Source organism: Pteropus vampyrus, unplaced genomic scaffold, assembly GCF_000151845.1.
Source record: "Pteropus vampyrus isolate Shadow unplaced genomic scaffold, Pvam_2.0 Scaffold50, whole genome shotgun sequence".
Classification (NCBI taxonomy): domain Eukaryota; kingdom Metazoa; phylum Chordata; class Mammalia; order Chiroptera; family Pteropodidae; genus Pteropus; species Pteropus vampyrus.
Genome location: NW_011888831.1, coordinates 5,175,021 through 5,192,438, shown reverse-complemented (window position 1 = coordinate 5,192,438; position 17,418 = coordinate 5,175,021). Strand labels below are relative to the sequence as shown.

The 17,418-nt window shown below is 40.2% G+C and overlaps 1 protein-coding gene, 1 long non-coding RNA gene and 1 other non-coding gene across 5 annotated transcripts in view; 2 read left to right on the top strand and 1 right to left on the bottom strand.

Annotated features, from left to right (window-relative positions):
• NXN (nucleoredoxin) overlaps positions 1 to 17,418 on the top strand; it is a 142,663-nt gene that overhangs the window by 77,450 nt on the left and 47,795 nt on the right. The gene's annotated exons all lie outside the window — the stretch shown is intronic.
• On the bottom strand, positions 2,545 to 3,941 carry LOC111739420. Its single transcript, XR_002780252.1, has 3 exons — positions 3,931 to 3,941; positions 3,718 to 3,806; positions 2,545 to 2,594 (listed from the first exon to the last, which is right to left on the bottom strand). It is a non-coding gene; the product is annotated as an uncharacterized LOC111739420 (long non-coding RNA).
• LOC111739509 lies at positions 7,845 to 7,963 on the top strand. Its single transcript, XR_002780279.1, has one exon. It is a non-coding gene; the product is annotated as a 5S ribosomal RNA (ribosomal RNA).

The following is a 17,418-nucleotide window of genomic DNA, read 5'->3' as shown; positions in this document are numbered from 1 at the left end:
CTAGGAAGTGACTGAGTAGAAGGAAGGAAGAGTGTGGAAGAAGGAAGAGCGTGGGAGTTGGGTGGAGGGTGGTTGGTGCCATTCACTGAGACAGGGAAGACTAGCAGAGAATGAAGTGGGTGTAGAAGAGAGGCAGTCACTCCAGGAAAGGTGAACATGACCAGTAGGCAGGCCTCACATGTTCACTCTGGAATTCTCAATTACCTACCCCTAGCTGGAAGAACAGTTGTTTTTTTTTCTTTTGGGCTTAAATATTTTGGGGGTATAATTTAATAGAATAAAATGCACAGATCTTAAGTGTTCAGTTCAACGTGTTAGGACCACTGTTATGTAAATATCCTTCAGAACAAGATGCAGAACACTTCCATCTTCCTAGAAAGTTCCCTCATGATCCTTTCAGTCAAACATCCCCCTCCCCATATCACTCTTGGTCTTCACTCACTATAATTTAGTTTTACCTGTTCTAGAACTGCATATAAATGGAATCAGATGTATGCATTTAATGTCTGTAAGGTTAATCCATATCTTTGCATGTATCAATAGTTCTTTGATATCGCTGAGAACTATTTCGTTGAATGAACATGTCAGAATTTCTCCATTCTTCTGTTGATGGAAGTGTGAGATTTTTCCAGCTTGGGGTGGGAGAAGGCTGCTGTAAACGTTCTTGTACAATTCTTTTTATGGACATATTTTTAATTTCTCTTTGGGAAATACCTATGAGTAGAATTGTAGGGTTATAACGTAAATATATGCTTACTTTCCTAACCATTCTTCACAGTGGTTGTATCATTTTATACTCCCACCAGCAGTATATGAGAGTTCTGGTTGTTTCAACTACTCACCAGCATTTGGTGTTGTCAATCTTTTTTTATTTTTGCTATTCTCGGGTGTGCCAAGTAGGTTTAATTTGCATTTCCCTGGTTACTAATGATGTTGAACACCTATCCATATGCTTATTGGCCTATCCACTTTTTTGAGATGTCTGTTGAACTCTTTTGCCTGTTTTTCTTGGGTTGTTCATCTTTTTATTGTTGATTTGTGAGAGTTCTTTATATAGTCTAGGTAGGAATCTTTTGTCAAATATACATTCACATAAATTTTTGATTTTAATATCACTTGGTTCATCCCATTCTGAGGCCCTAATCATTAGAGGCATTTCGAGATTCTTATCAAGAAATTATAAGAGGAAAGAATTAGAACAATTCTTAAATAAATTATAACAATTTATTTCTGTTGTTGAAAAGATGGTATGGAGTATTGTCGCTGACTCTTGGTCTAGGTGGGGATTAGAGCTAAGCAGTGCCCATGCAGACACATGAGAAACTCTGTATGTTAAGAAATATGGTCATTTTTGGTGCCAGGAAGTACTTCCCAGCTATTGAACAACCAGTAAGAGTCTTTCCAAGATAATGTTCCTTTGCCTTATTTAAAAAAAAAAAAACAACAAAGAAACAAAAAAAGATGTTAAATCCCAAACTTAAGATTTCACAGTAGAGAGAATATTAATAATGAACCCTCATGTGTCCATCGCATGGCCTCAGTGGTTCACAGCCAGCAGTGTTTCATCTGTATCTCTCTACCCCAGCCCCTCCTCCCCAGCTTATTTCGAAGCAATTCCAGATGTTATATCATTTCCATCATAAATGTTTTGGTATGTATTTCTAAAAGATAAGGACTCTTTAAACACACACACAACAAATACCATATTACATCTTGAAAGTTAATAATAATTCTTTAATAATACTTCATTTTTTACAGTTTGTTTGAATGACCCTTGTCTGAATTTTTTGATCATCATGGGCAGAAGACAAGCATGCTTTCTTTCATGCTTACTACTAGCTCTTCTTCAACCTGCGGGTAGGTTCTTCTGGGTCATATGTTCTTAGGGCACCCTCCTGTGTCCTGTCAGTTCAGCTGTCTGCTTCCTCTTCACTTTTTTCTTAAAACTTTTATGTCCAGTATATACATACATACAGAAAAGTATGTAAGACATAAATTACAAGTTAATGCATTATTGTAAAGTGAACTCCCATGTAACCACATCTAAATCAAGAAGTAGACCTTCGTCAGACTCCAAAGCCTCCCGTGTACTCATTCCCTGGCATAACCCCTGGTCTCCTTCAAAGGGAACCATCACCCTGATATTTATGGCAATTACTTCCATGCCTCCCTCGAGAATTTTCCATCTACATGTGCTTCCCTAAACAATGGTTTAGTTTTGCTTCTTTGGGAGCTTTATATAAATAGAATTATTTATTAATGTTAAAATGAAGTCAGATTCGTCAGACTTTTCATTTAAGGTTGATGCTTTTGTGTCATAAGAAGAAATCTTTCACCACCCTGAAGCTTTCATCCTAAGTTTTTCCTTTCACCTTCTGTTATCTTTTGTAAGTGTCATTGTTCTGCCTTTCATGTTTAGGACTCCTTTTCACTCTTCAGACCAAATTTTCAATCGCATTTTTCCCAGGAAGATATTCTACAATTATTCAGACTCTAGCTGATTGCTCTTTGCTCTAGCTCCTCAAACCAGTACTTACTGCTTTCTGATCGTTTCGGGTCTGCACTCACTGAGCGGAGGCCAGGGCTCACACTACCTAGAGGAGAAAGGGAGGGAGAAATTTATACCTACGTATTTCAGCCACTGATCAACCTCTTGGAGCTCTGACTCAGACTGTGGGATTTGCGGAGGAGGGCCTCATTTCAGATAGCCTTATCCTGTTGTCAGACTAAATGCCCTACTTAGTTTCTCGTTGAAAGTATTTGTCCTTCACAATCAATGTACTCTTTAGGCCGAAAGGATGCTCTGCTCCTAAAAAATTGTAAAGAGTTTGACCAATAGATCTCTAGCTCTCCTCTCTTGGAGGAGGAAGGCACCTTTTCCTCCTTTCCTTGCTTCTTCCTTCCCCTGGGAGAGGTCTTCGGGTGTGCCAGCTCGCCACCAGCCACTTGAAAGATTCTGTGGCTTTTCTGTGACCTCTTGATTTGGAGTCTGATTGTTTGGCTTTGATCAGAAAAATAAATACTTATTTTGAATTTCTCCCTGACCTATCTGAGCTAGATTCAAGAGATCTTTTTTAACTCTACCACATGTGAATTACAGGAAATGCTCTCCTGTTGGTGAAATGGGTCATTTCCAAGATTTTTCTCTCCAAGAAAAGTGTGATTTATTAGTTTACTAAGAAAGGCTCAAACAGGAAGCAAAAAAGTGCTTATTAAGACATTTTCTTCTTTTATGTGTCCCTAATCACAATCTTATCGTAAACCTCAGCCCTGATAGTTAATCCAAAGTTATTTAATTAAATTCTTTCATTTTACACATGAAGACATAAAGAAATACTTTACCACCCTCCCCCCCCACCCAAAAAAAGGAGAATAATTTGCTCAAGGCCATGTATTGTCTTCAGAGACTGTGATTAGGAATTATTCCTTGAATGAGGATAAGACCATCCTCTCCACCCCCAACAATGATTTTTTAAAAAATCACTGTGATATCACTATTGTTTTTTCTTTTTTTCTTGTTGAAACCTCATCTTTGAATTTGTTGCATCAGAAGATCTCCTCGGAATAAAAGTGGAATTTCCATTCTTAACCAGACAAAATAGATCTCAAACAATCTACTTGAAAGATGAATTGGTCTCCATGTCATTTTGTTCATCACTTTCTTCTTAGACCAAAACAGAGCTTCCCCACAGTGGGCAATGTGGTTGAATTCCATACCTGTGAGAGCAGCTTCTAGAGCCCTTGGACTTGAAACACCCACTTAGCCAAGTTCTTTCTTCTGAACCATCTTTTTTTGCTGCCCCCTGCTGGAAGCCAAAAAGAGACAATTGCAGAAAGCTCCTCCCCAATAACTTTTCCCTGTGGAAGATGTAACTTCTCTGGAAAGGTGGAGTCCAGCAAACGACGGTTTTCACATCAGACATCTCCTACCCTCATCAGTCGACCAGTGGTGTCTTTCCCTGTCTCAAGTTCCATGGGCTCAAAACCAAACTCGTCCTCTGACCTCTACCAGTTTCCCTTCCACTTTGTCCTCTCCTGCTACCCTCTCTATCCACCCATTCTTTCATTAACTCATTCATTCAACAAATATTAGAGCTTTTAACTTGTTCTTCCTGCTTTCTTATGCTCCAGTTATCTCCAATAACAGTGTCATACTGACTCATTTACCCAGGCTACAAGCCTTGGCATTTCTCAACCATTTCCCCTTAACTTGTCCACCAACCTCCAGTCTCACCCTGCTACACAGCCCCCAGGACAACCTTTCTACACCACCAGTTGTTCATGTCACTGCCCTACACACAAACCTTCATTGTTGATAGACTAAATCCCAAACTCTTTGGCATGGACTTCAAAGCCTCACACCACTGAGCCTCATCTAGCTTTCTGTCATTGTCTCCTGCATTCACCTTAGCACTACACTACCACATTGATCCACTCCAAAGATCCTCAAGCCACCACCTACTGTCACACCTTTGAGCCTGGTGTGCATGCTGGTTCCTCTACCAGGCATGCCCTTCCCTTCTCTGTCTGGTGAAGTTGTGCTTAAAAGTAAGCTGAATACATTGTCCCTTCAGATATCACCTACTCTAAGAAACCCTCCATCCACTGTGCAGTTAGTTATCACCTGGCTTTATAGATCTCTGTGATGGCATCTATCACCTGTATTATAGTTAGTTCTCTACTTGTCTGTCAGCCCATATGACTCGAGACTCACCATCTCCTATTGTTCCCCTACCCTCCTTAATGGCCTCCAGGGCTTCATACTTTATAGTGATGAAAAAACTTGTAGTTCCCCAAGTGTACTGGGCTTTCCTTGCCTCTTGCTCAGTCTTGGATGCCTTACCTCATTCTACTCATGACCTGCTCGATAAAATCCAGTTCATTCTTCAAAAAGCAGCTCGGATGCCTGCCTCTTCTTTCCCTTTAACTTGCAACAAGATTAAATAATAAAAATAGCTAATATGTATGTGGCATGAACTGTTAAGCCCCAGATACTATTCTAAGCATTTGGTGCTTGCCACAAAGTAAGTACTCAAGCAGTGGTAGCAAATATTATTTTGATTTTAATGTGTTTAATATGTTGACATTTTATTCTTTTCTCTTGTAGTTTTTGTCTTTTGTCCCAGCTAATGTATTTATTCATCTGGAGTGGATTCTGGTTCGCTCATGCAGGACTCGGTGCAGTCATGACGATTGGCTTTGTCATAAGGGGATTGTGCTTGAGAGTACAGAACTCATGCAGGAGAAGGATAGGATTCAGTTTTAGGAGTGAGTGTTGGAGAATTAAAAGGAAACTGAGAAGTGTCATCCTCCCTAGACCCCGCTTTGCTTCTTTTTCTCCCTTCCCTCTTTTGTTGTCCTACATAATAAATGAACTCTCCTGTTTTTCTCCAGGGAAATGGTTTAAATGCAGGTTTAAACATTTTTCTTTAACTGTAGAAGGATTTGTTTTATCTTTGATGAAAGGAGGCAATTTCCTACAAACTCATTGGACATTATTATCATTAATATGAACGAAGCTTCTAGAACATCACTTCCTCCAGGCCTTCTAACACAAGGGCTAGTGAGTTAAGTTCCAGTAAGAGTCCAGAGGTCTCCAATGCATAATCTCAAAGGTGATAGACTCTCTCTGTGACCTGCAAAAGTCATTGATTTGGGCTCTGTATTATCTGGGTTCTCCAGAGAAACAGAACAAATGTATGAAGAGATTTATAATAAGGAATTGGTTTGTGGAGTTTTGGTGGCCGAAAAGTTCTAAGATCTGCAGTCGGCAAGCTGGAAATCCAGGTGAGCCGATGGTGTAATTCCAATCCAAGTCCAAGTTCAAAAGCAGAAGACCAATGTCCAAGCTCAAAGAAAAGAAGAGAGTGAATTCTCCCATGCGCAGCCTTTTTTTCTCTTCAGTCCTTCAACAGGGCAATTTGTTTTACACAGTCTGCCAATTCACGTGTTAATCTTATCTAGAAGTATCCTCACAGACACTCAGAATAATGTTGAACCAAATATCTGGGCACCTAGTGGCCCAGTCTAGTTGATACATAAATTAACCATCACAGGTGCTTGCATGTACGCTTGCTTGTGCCCTCCCTCCCTCCTTCCTTCCCTCTCCCACCCTCCCCCCTTCCTCCCTCCTTTCCCCTCTCTCCCTCCCTCCCTTCCTCCTTCCCTCTCACCCTCCCTCTCCCTCCCTCCGCCTTCCCTCTCCCTTCCCCTCCTCCTTCCTCTCCCTCCCCCTCTCCCTCTATCTCTAGCTCTGTCTCTATCTCTATCTCTATCTCTATCTCTTTCTCCATCTCCATCTATCTCTATCTCTATCTATCTCTATCTCTATCTCATTCTCTGTCAATCTATCTCTCTGTAATGTGGTTCAGTGTCCTGGCCTGTGGCTTTGCTTAAAGACTGGGACTTGATTCTGGAACTTTCCATTTTGACCTAGCTTCTTCCATTTACAGCTAATATTACTTTAGGCCTTCTTTGTTCTGTATTAGAACCACAGCTCTCAAATTATTTATATATTTGTTTGTTTATTTTGCCTCAGCACACATGGTGCATGAAATTTCATGTGTGACATACTTCAACGGGCATGTCCAAATTTTGGCAGTTCCTCCCCCATACCCTCACCCCCATGTTTCCCAAGAAATAAAGCAAGTAGCACCACAGATGCCTTGTGACATGTTCATAAAAGTATTTTACAAGCTTGGGAGTAACTCTTTAAGCATTCATCAGTGATGTGGATAACTAGATCGGGGATGGATAAAACATGTAATTCCCAGTTACCTGGTGTACTTCAACTTTTTCCACTCAAGAAAGCTTATCAAAAACAAGTGCATGTGCTGTGATTTATATGTGAAAAATAAATGATTTACAAACTTCCCTTTAAGTGATGGTAGTAATAGGTTCCTTGCTTATCTATTTCATCATTGCAGTGATTGTACTAGACTAGTCTTTAACATTGGGGCTATGGGATCCTGAGAGGTGTATACTCTTGGTTCATGGTTGTTGCAAACATGGCCCCAGAATTAGAGCTGTGAAGATGACTGTGCTTAAAATCAAAGCAGATAGCTCCAAAAGTATGGGTGATTTCAAACTGTTTACTCAGAAGGAAAGACTATGGGGATAGGTTTCCTAATTCAACTTGCCCTTCCTATTCCAGGATGTTCCTTTAGGCCTCCTAACTCTGACCACATTGTAAAAATGAGGCTATTAAAGTTTGCCCCTGAATCTCCCAAATCACGCAATAAATTCAAGGTACTTTCCCTATTAACAATACATGGCGGAACCGGCGCCATGCTGAGTTAATTTTCCCTTCATTTCTCTAGTCTGTGACCTCTGTTCCTGTGTCAGAAAATTGGAATTAAGAAGTGATTCAGAAGCTAATGGCAGCCAAGAGAATTACAGCAGGGGCTTGAAGTAGGGCTTCTCAACCTTGGCACTGTTGACATTTTGAGCCAGATAATTTTTGTTGGGAAGGGGGCTGTCCCGTGTGTTGTAGAACATTTAATAGTGTCCCTACTCTCTACCTACTACATGCCAGTAACACCTGCTCTCCCCAATTGTGACAACCAAAAATGTTTCCAGACATTGCCAAATGTCCCCTGGGAAGCAAAATCACCCCCCAGTTGAGGAGCATTCAGTGCTAGGCACCATCTCTTTCTTCCTGACCAGTTGGCCTTCCCAGAGGCATGCCACTTTTGACACTAGGGCAACAGATTGACAGTGCTTCACTGAGATCAAAGAAAAGGTGAGGAGCTGGTTTCTTGAGACATTGGAGGGAGAATTGGCAGGACTTAGCAGTAAATTAGCCATGGAACACAAAAGTATAGAGAAAATAAAAACAGTGACAGGTCTACAGCCATGCCACCCTGAACAAGCCCAATCCCGTCTGATCTCGGAAGCTAAGCAGGGTTGGGCCTGGTTAGTACTTAGATGGGAGACCACCTGGGAAAACTAGGTGCTGTAGGTGTAAAAAAAAAAAAAACAATGACAAGATTTTACCTACTTAACACTTTCTTCTTTTCACTTATTTTCCGGGTAACTTAAAGTACTAACTATTCGAAATGGTGAGCCTTCTCTTAATGGGTAGAGCTAGGGAGCTAAGTGTTTCCATTGAAACCTACATATACCAATTATTCTTACAACATCTTTCTAAAGTATTGAGTTTAGGTGCTGTAGAAATCACTCCCATTATGAAATACGTGGAAATGAACAGGGACCAGAACTTTGCCAGAATGCCTTGAGTAGAAGCTCAGGGCCTGTTTGCAGCTCAGGGCCATTTCAGGTACTTTAGAAACCTCCCTATACCTTGTACTCTATGTAGGTTCGAAGCTCTTGTTGGATCAGAACAGATATGCAGTCAGGCCCCTGGAACCTAAAGACGCCTGCCCAGAGCTTCCTGATCAGAGAGCAAGAGCTAGTGCCTGGTGAGTCAGAAGCTAGGACGCTCCTGGGTCAGTGTCAGGAGCTGCAGGAGCAAGCCGCCAGTGTCAGTTCTAGGTGGCCTCCTCAAGGCGTTCTGGCCTTTGATGTAAGCCAGTATGTGTGATGACTGCCTGCCCTTTAAAGAGAAACAGATTTATGCTGGGAAGTTAACAAATGATGAAACAGAAAAAGAGGTTTGAGGAAAGGAACTGTTTGGTGGATGGGGTTCACTCAAGTCTTGAGTTCTTCCGTGAGAAGGGCCAGACTTGATACAGGCCTGCGGCTTGGGGTAGTGCCCCATGTGGCCCCTGCCTCGCTTCTGGAGTGATGGAAGCAGCCTTGGAAAGACCTTTTAACCCTGGCCCTGTGAAGAGCCAAAGATGTGGGCTTTTGTGTGCTCTGCACCTTTCACTTACTTGTAGTGATTTCTGAGATGAAAGGAGAGCATATTTTCCTCTCCGTCCTTACTGGATATTTTCTTTTTCTGCTCATTTACTCTTTTTACAAATGTGCTGGACTGTGAACCTGGCACAGGGCTTGTGTGGCACTGGGGCTGCCACAGTGGAAGGTCATGGTTTCTGCTATTGGAGGAGACTTGGCGTCCGTAGGGCTAAGAGAGAATTGTGATATGTGTAACTGGATGGCATTGGGTACACTGAAGAGGGACTCCTCATTGTCCCGGATGGAGAGAATCTGAGAGAGATGAGATTAGGGAGGTCCCCAGAGATTCTCATCAAGCTTTGAAGAAAGAGGAGGAGTCAGGTAGACATGACAGGGAAGGGCAGTCGAGACAGGGAATAGCATATGCAAAGGACCAAGGTAGGGGGGCAAGTTCAGGGGATGCCAAGATATAGTTGTGAGTGAAGTATGAGATATATAGGTAGGCAGTTGGAAAGAGCCATAGGAACAAAAAGCCTTATATGGGATGGAGTCGGGCCTTCATCTTGAGGGTGTCAGAAGGATTTTAAACAGAAAGTGGTTTTAAACAGGTGTTTTAGTAACATGACATAGGCTGCAGATGGCCAGTGGGTAGGAGATAGAGGTAAGTGGTGTCAAGAATGGAGGCAGGGAGATCACTCTGGAGCTGTTAAAGAGTCCAACTAGGAGATAATACATAGGAAGCCCCACAACATAACTCATGTCCTTCACTGCACCCCTGAAAATAAGCTTGATTCCTGTAACTCTGTGGGTCTTTAATGACAAAGCGGAATCCTCATCCAGGACCTTCACTTACATTTCGACGTGTACTGCATATCCTTTGCAAGTTAATAGACTGCTAATACATTTGTTTAGACTTTTGAATCTCAAGTTAAGCTATCTTTCTCATTAATCACAAATTTGGGATTTTCCAGAAGGCCAAAGCACTGTTCTCTCAGGCTTTGAGAAAAAGCCATTAGTGTCTTCTTGTAGCTGCATAGTTTTGCTAAACTTTTCCTTCAACAAAGGGAGAGTATACTTTTATAGCTGTGCAAACCCTACCCTGAACACAATTTAAGGGACTGGAAAGAATTCCCTGGAGAAGCCAGGGACCTTGCTGACCAAGCTGGCATCAGTTTTCTTTCCTGTAAAATGTTTCCACTCAAATGTTCTGACTCTAGCCTGAGGCTGGCACCAGCAGAGGGTTTGCAGCAAAGAAGTTTTGAATGTTGGCCTTGCCCTGACCCATGTTCAAATCATTTGTTTCACTAAGAATATATATATTTTGAGATAGCAAACTAGATTAGCTCACATCCAGCAATTTAATTGCTGATTCAGTTAAAGTCTTTACTTGATAGGGCCTGGCCTGAGGTGGAGTGACCTCTGAAGCTGCCAAGACTTTTCCTAAAAGAAGAGGACCTCCCCCTTTTTTTAATTATAAAAGCAGAACTACATGTACGTGGTTTAAAATTTTTAAGATGTACTAAAGGATATAACAGATATAACTCGATAACCATACATCCTCCTGGAATATGAATATATATAATATATCTTTATACATTTATAATCATGCATACATATGTTTATGTAATGTCTTATTTACAAAAAAAAAAAAATTGATTTAACTCTATATCTTATCTTTCCCTTTCAGAACATGCTGACCTGCATCAATCTTTGAAATACCAGCATGGTATTCCATCGAATGAATATAACATAATTTACTTACCCAGTCCTCTGTAAATACTCATCCCTCCCCTAGTATTTTTGCTCTTTCAAATAATGCTGTGACAAACATTCTTGCACTTACATTTTTGCACATGCATGCATATCTGTAGGATGAACTTCTAAGATTGGAATTGCCAGGCCAAAGGATATGTACATTGTCAACTTTGATAGATATTGCCAAGGTCTTTCATGTAGGGGACAGAGCTGGGGTTGCTTTATAGAAATTAATATCAAACTCCAGCTATTGACAACCAGCTTAAAATACTTTTTCTTCCCAGAAAACGTTGCTGCTTCCTAATCCAGAGGCTGTAAGCAAGTGCATTACAGACCATAAGGCAGTACTGACGACAAGCATGAATAACAATTGGCAAGATAGATGACCTCTAGGAACCTGGGTATCTTGTCTAGTCATAGTGGGCAAGGTGATCTGTTTAGTCTTATTCATGATTTTACATAAACCCACGTACGGTTCTAGCTCTGAGACTCAGAAGCCTGGCTTCTGGGAGAGGTTTAACCAGGAGGCAAAATGCCAAAAATCAGCCTTTCCATGATCTTTGCCATTCACCGTCATTTAACAAAGTGAGAATGCTTGGGAGCATCTGGCCCTTCTCTGAGCCGGAGACAGCCTGAATAACTCCTGGGTCACCTACATTTTTCAGGAGATTTTATAGCAGTCACTTAATTCTGCATCATCCTCTTTGCTCCTTTAAGGCCAAATACATTCCTTAAGGAAGCCCTTTAATTAGAAGGGCCTCAGTGAGGGATGGGGTAATTATGGTTTCCATTACAATTAGCTTGGAAATGACCTCCGGGTAGAAGTCTGGTTAAAAAAAAAATTCTCTGAGATGGTGGACCAGAGAATTGTCTGGAGAGGGAAGAAATGCAAGATGAGCTCTTCCAAAGCCTTATACTCATGTTGGTATAACTCGCGTTTGTCAAGGAAAACAGCCTGAACAACAAAGGCAGCAGTTCATATGGCGGAGCCTGAGTTGTTCCATTTTATTTCCTTCACATAGCCAGCCTCTCTGACCTAATACCTTTGCAGCTGATGTCTTAGTTCCACCTTGCACGTGGACCAAGGACATGGATCGATCTAATTTAGCACTCCCCAACATTTTTGTACATTCAAGAACCAACAATTTTAAGAAGAACCATGGTTTAGATTTCCTGAAAAGATAATGGATTAAGACTTATTCTCTCTATTCTCAACCTTTTATCTTGGGAAATTTCAAACCTATAGAAAAGTTAAAAATAGTGCAATGAATGCCCATCATATACCCCTCACCTATATTTACCAGTTGTAAACATTTTATTACATTAAGTTTCTTAAGTGATGCTGCTGCTGGTACTTCTGGTCCAGGGTGCTTATTTTTAAGAACCTCTGACTTAAATCTATACATATGTATGAATGGTGGGTATGTACTTTTTTCCTGAACCATTAAGAAATAGATTATATACATCATGATATTCCACTCCTAAACATCTCACTATGTATCTCCTAAGAACAAGGATGTTCTCATCATAATATCATTATCATATCCAAGAAATTTATCATTGATAATGAAGGGTATAGGTCAGTTGTCTTGTAGAATTTTTCAGTCTGAATTTGTCTAATTGTCACCTCATGACTAAATTAAATCAGACATTTTTGTCAAGAATACCACAAAGGTGATGTATACTTTCTATTGTATTTCACCAGGAGGCAAGTAATAATTTTGTTCCATTATCAATGTCTTTGTTTGGGCTGTTATAACTAAAATACCATAAACTGTTATAACTAAAATACCATAAACTGGCTTAAATAGCAAACATTTATTTCTCACAGTTCTGGAGGTTGAGAAGCCCTAAATCAAAGCACTGGAAGATTCAGTCTGGAGAGAGCCCACTTCCTGATTCACAAATGGCTGTCTTCTTGCCTTGTCATCATATGACCTTAAGAAGACAGGGACTTCTTTGGTGTCTCTTTTATAAAGGCACTAATCCCATTCATGTGGGCTCCACTCTTATGACCTACTCACCTCATAAAGGCCCTTTCTCCTAATACTATCACATAAGGGTTAGCATTCAGCATATGAATTTGGGGGAGGGGGAGATGGACACAAACATTTAAGTAAGTTTGGTTAAGGTAAAATCTGCCAGATTTCTCTTATAAAGGCCTTTTTTATTTTTTATTTTGTAATTAATGAGCAATAAGTGGCATGGTGCTTAGGACCACAGGAGTGTTCTGTCCCCAATAACTTGTCACCCAGTGGCTTTAGCATCTATTCGTATACTGACAGTCCTTACCTGAATCTGTTTTTACATTGGTCATTGAAGAATATTGATTTTTAAATTCTGTCATTCCTTCTACATTTATTAACTTGCATTCTTTTATGAAGAAGAAACCCATGTGCCCCTTGCCTTTTAGTATCACTTCAGACTCATGGATCTTTTTTTTTTTTTTTTTTTGGTAATTGATTGCTATAGTCCACTAAATTCATTATTCTTTTTAGTGCTCCACTTATCCCAAACTTGGTAAATGGGAACCTTTTCAAGATGGCTCTTAGGTCCTTTTATCATGTCTTCAACATTTTTTGGCTATTTCTTTGCTTTTCTGACACAGTAAGATGTTCAGGCTCAACTTGTCCTTTCCCTGCCATGGTCTCTAAGAAACCCTGCTTCCCTTTGGTGGAGAAATGGCATTTAGAAACCAAGATCTGGGCATAAAGCGTGCTCATTGCTAGGACTGTCACAGCTTCCAGACACTTTCAGTGGAAAGAACTAAGAAATTTAAAACCTGGAGGTCATAGTGATACGTTCAGTTTACATCTCAGGGCACTTCCTTCCTTTCTCCATTGCATGTTTGTTTCCCTGTTGTCTTAGTGAGAACCTTGCTTACAGATTTACAACACCGATATGGCTAACAATAAACGTACTAAGTAAAGTTCAGGATTTCTTTTCAGTTCTCTTTGTCTTTTGACTATATCCAGGAAAAGGTAAACAGCCAGAGAACTGTATCCAAAAGTCACTTGAATGACTTCACTTTCTTGTGCAGATAATGTAATAATTATTATATATAGCTAGGTTCATATGTTTCTGTTCACATTAAACTTCAGGATTTGCTTTTTCCCTCATGCTTATTACTTAATTTTATTCTTTTAATATGTAAAATATTTACGTGGTCCAAAAGTCAAAACTGTATCAAACAATTTACTAAGAGAAGTCTCACTTCTGCCAGAAGTTACCATCTTCATTAGTTTCTGATTTGTCCTTTCTGTTTTCTTTATTGTGAAAGTAACCAAAACCTGTCTGTATTAGGACCCATTCTTTATGCACATACAGGAATGATCTGAGGTGCTGGTTCTCAGGGTCAGCCATGACCAGAGGAAACACATTAGAAACAGAGTGCAATGTGGCATTTCTTATCTCTCCTTGCTATATTAATTTGCTTAGTTTTGTCTGTTGCTTAGTGATCTGTGCAAACGGCAAAGCACTTTGTGGGAGGATAATTAACAGGTGACTGGGAGGACCGGAGGTTCAGGCCTTTCAAACAAAATGAAGTCTTGAGTTTGGTCTTGATGGTCCATTTAATTGCTTTTGATGGGAGTAGAACTGACTTCGGTATCCCCAGAGCTGATCTGGGATCCATGAAACAGATTCTGACTAAGCAGATAAGTTGTCTCTCTGGCGGGCCTTTGAGTGCAGCTGTTGTTTTGTGCTTGAGTAATTTGGGTTTCCCTTTCTGTTTCATATAATATCTAGTTTTAATCCCCTCCTGCATAAGAGTTGCAAGGAACAAACTTTTTCTTCGGAATAAACATCTTGGGGAAGTTAACTTTTCACATTTGTCGTTGTTGTTCTTGACATTCAGGAGCTTTTATAAGTAATTAAAACTAGGAGAAAACCCAAACCAAAAATTCCCTTAAACTCCAAATGACCTCAGTAGGAATCTCTTCTAATATTTCTGGTCTTAACTCCTTCGGTGAGTTTAGGGAGTGACTCTTTATCCCACTTCCAAATGACAACTTTGAACTATTGGTGAATTCGGATAAACACCTCTAATAGATTCCATTAAATATGGTTTTGGGGTCAGACTGAGAAGAGTTAATCTTAAAATTATAGCTGGACAGGAAACTGGATCTAACAGTATTTCCTGGAATGACTTGTTCCTTTTCTTGAGTGGTGAATGTTCTCAGTAAGGAAACTCTCCCCAGCAGTGGAGGTGGGATGGCCTTTGAACAAGATCCTTCCGATATTAAATCATTTTGTCAGTTCTTCCTTGGAGGATGAAGTCCATTTTGATCATGTCAAGGTGCTCAGAGTAGAGTTAATAAACTCTGAAAATTGATCACTGCCTGCTCTTGGCTAAATGTGGGATAGAAAGGGAAGCATGAGGTTTCACTGATATTTCCCGTATCTCGATCATTGCACTTATCGTGGTTTTGTCAGGTTACAATACCAGTTATATTACCATTTACTTAATATTTTTCTTTAAATATACTTGCTTTTAAAATTTAGATTTATATCATTAAAAGGGAGATGAGCAAGCATTTGAGAAATGTTGATTATTCATTGACATCAAACTAAGACTTTTCCTCTAAAGTCATTGGAAGGATCAGAAGAAAATTGAAAAAGGAATAACATTCAATCAGTATTTGATTCGGTGTTATTTAGTGGGGAATACTTGCACCACCTGGATAATAATCCCCATCAGGTATAGAAAAGGAATTCCACTTAGAGAAATATTACCCAATGCCATATTTTGACTTTTCTTGTGGTATTTGGGAAGATAATAATAACCAGTGAGCTTTTATGCTTAACTTTTTAGAATGTCCTTTAATATTAGGGGTTTCACAGTAGTTTGACATATGTTTTAAAAAACCTTATTTCAGATCAAGACACTGAAGTTTCCTCTAGAAACGGGGAATATGCATCATTTTCTAATCCATGTTCAAAAAAGGATTTAAGTAGACGTATAAGGAAGCGTAAAATGTGGTGAACTCTCTGTGATGCTAACTAGAGGATAAAATAAATGTAAGGTGAGGCAAAATAAGATAAACAAGAAAATAAAATGTATAAGAAATAAGAAAAATAAGGAAGGGGAGGACAAAATAAAATTACTATGAGACTAAAAATGCATATTGTGGTAACGCGTGCTATATGGGAACATAAAATTTTGTATGAGCTCCCTAACAGCCAGTGAGAAAAGGGAAACTGTTCCTCAGTCCCCCATGTCTATAAGATAAAGTAAAACCAACTGCTTAAGGAAAACATGAGCATTTCTTTCAGGAACCCTCATAGAAGAATTTGTATGATCCGTTGAGTGACGCCTTCAACAATATCTTATTACAAGCGTATAATTTTTTAAAGATAATCATTGATAGACTCTGATGGCACTCCACCAAAGAACTTTAGTGAAACTGCTTCTGGGGGTGGTCAGTATGAAGTTTAGCTCCCTGCTGCTCTGCCTTAAAGTAAGCACATGTTTTAGATTATCTGGAAGAATATTCTTCAAGCATTCCTCCCTGAATGTGGTTTCTTCGCTCACTCATGAGAATGACAGTGAGTTTAATATTGTACATCCTGGATTTGCCTGGACCGTAGGTGAAGTGAAGGTAGGCTGCCACCCTCTTGTGGATGTCAAGGAGCCCACGGCCAGCATGTAGGGGTAAGCTGGGCTCCACAGATTCTTGCTCGTCCCCTTTTCTCACCATTGCCTCCATTGGCACAGGACCTAAGGAATTTAAGGTAGCAGGATTCTTACTGGGATTGAAGTGGCTGATTTAACTACATCATGCTTTTTCCATTCCCCATTTCAAGTCTCCGGTTATTTCAGAACAGGCTGGAAGGCCATCTCACTCTGGGCTTCACCCAGGGAAGACTGCTGTGGGAGGGCCAGAACTCTCAGAAACTCGTTTGCATCTGCTCCAGTACACAGATAGATGGGGCAGTGACTGAGTTCCCAAGTCCCACTCAATATGGTGGAACTGAACAAAGTTTAAAATGCTAAAAGCAGTCAGTGGGCTTGGCCAAGAAAGAAAACCTTCAGCAGATCCCTTACAGACTACCTAGCTTTGATCCTGGTTCCTGGTGAACTCTCTGTGATGGTAACTAAAGGAAACAGCTTGTCATATGGGATTGTTACTTAATTTACAAGTCAGCTAAAAGCTGGGAAGTGGAAGCATTTACCAAAAATAACAACTTTAGCTTTAGAACATTGGTGTTTAGCCCTTCTGGTAATAGTTAAGTTGTTCATTTGAAATGATAAACTTGCATCATAGATGGTAAAAGAGGACCCATTTGTACTTTTTGTTCTAGGGAGGTATATGCCCAGATCATCCAAAGGTGAGTTCAGTTATTGGATCATTAGAAACAAGTTACAAAGAGGAGAGGCCAGAATGGAAACCTGTTTTAATTGGTTTGCTTCCTTTGCCGGTGCTGGGTCAGTTTCACTTTACTGTGGATGATAATGCTGGGGACTTTGCAGACTAAATAGCTAGAGTCTACCTTGGTCCAGGTGAACTTGGCCATCCAGATTCAAGGCACGCTGTCATGGAAATAGGAGTTTCCAGTGAGACAAATACTTAGCAAGATCAGTATAGCCATATTTTAAGACCTGGTAGGTTCCTGGCCTAGAGCATGATCTGCAATGACTTAAGATTCTTCTCCTACCAGAGCACGTCCATTGAGAATCCCAGAGGCAAAGGCTTCATTCAATGAGAAAGCTTTTCCGAGGGGTTTAATGTTTGTTTTGTGCTTGCAAAAGCCTTAACTGTAGAATGCGCATCTCCTCTTTCATAGGATTTTAGGCCTTTTTCTTTCTTAGCCATCATGGAAAAGAATTTTGGCAGATGCAAGGCTAGATTGGGCCCCTTATCT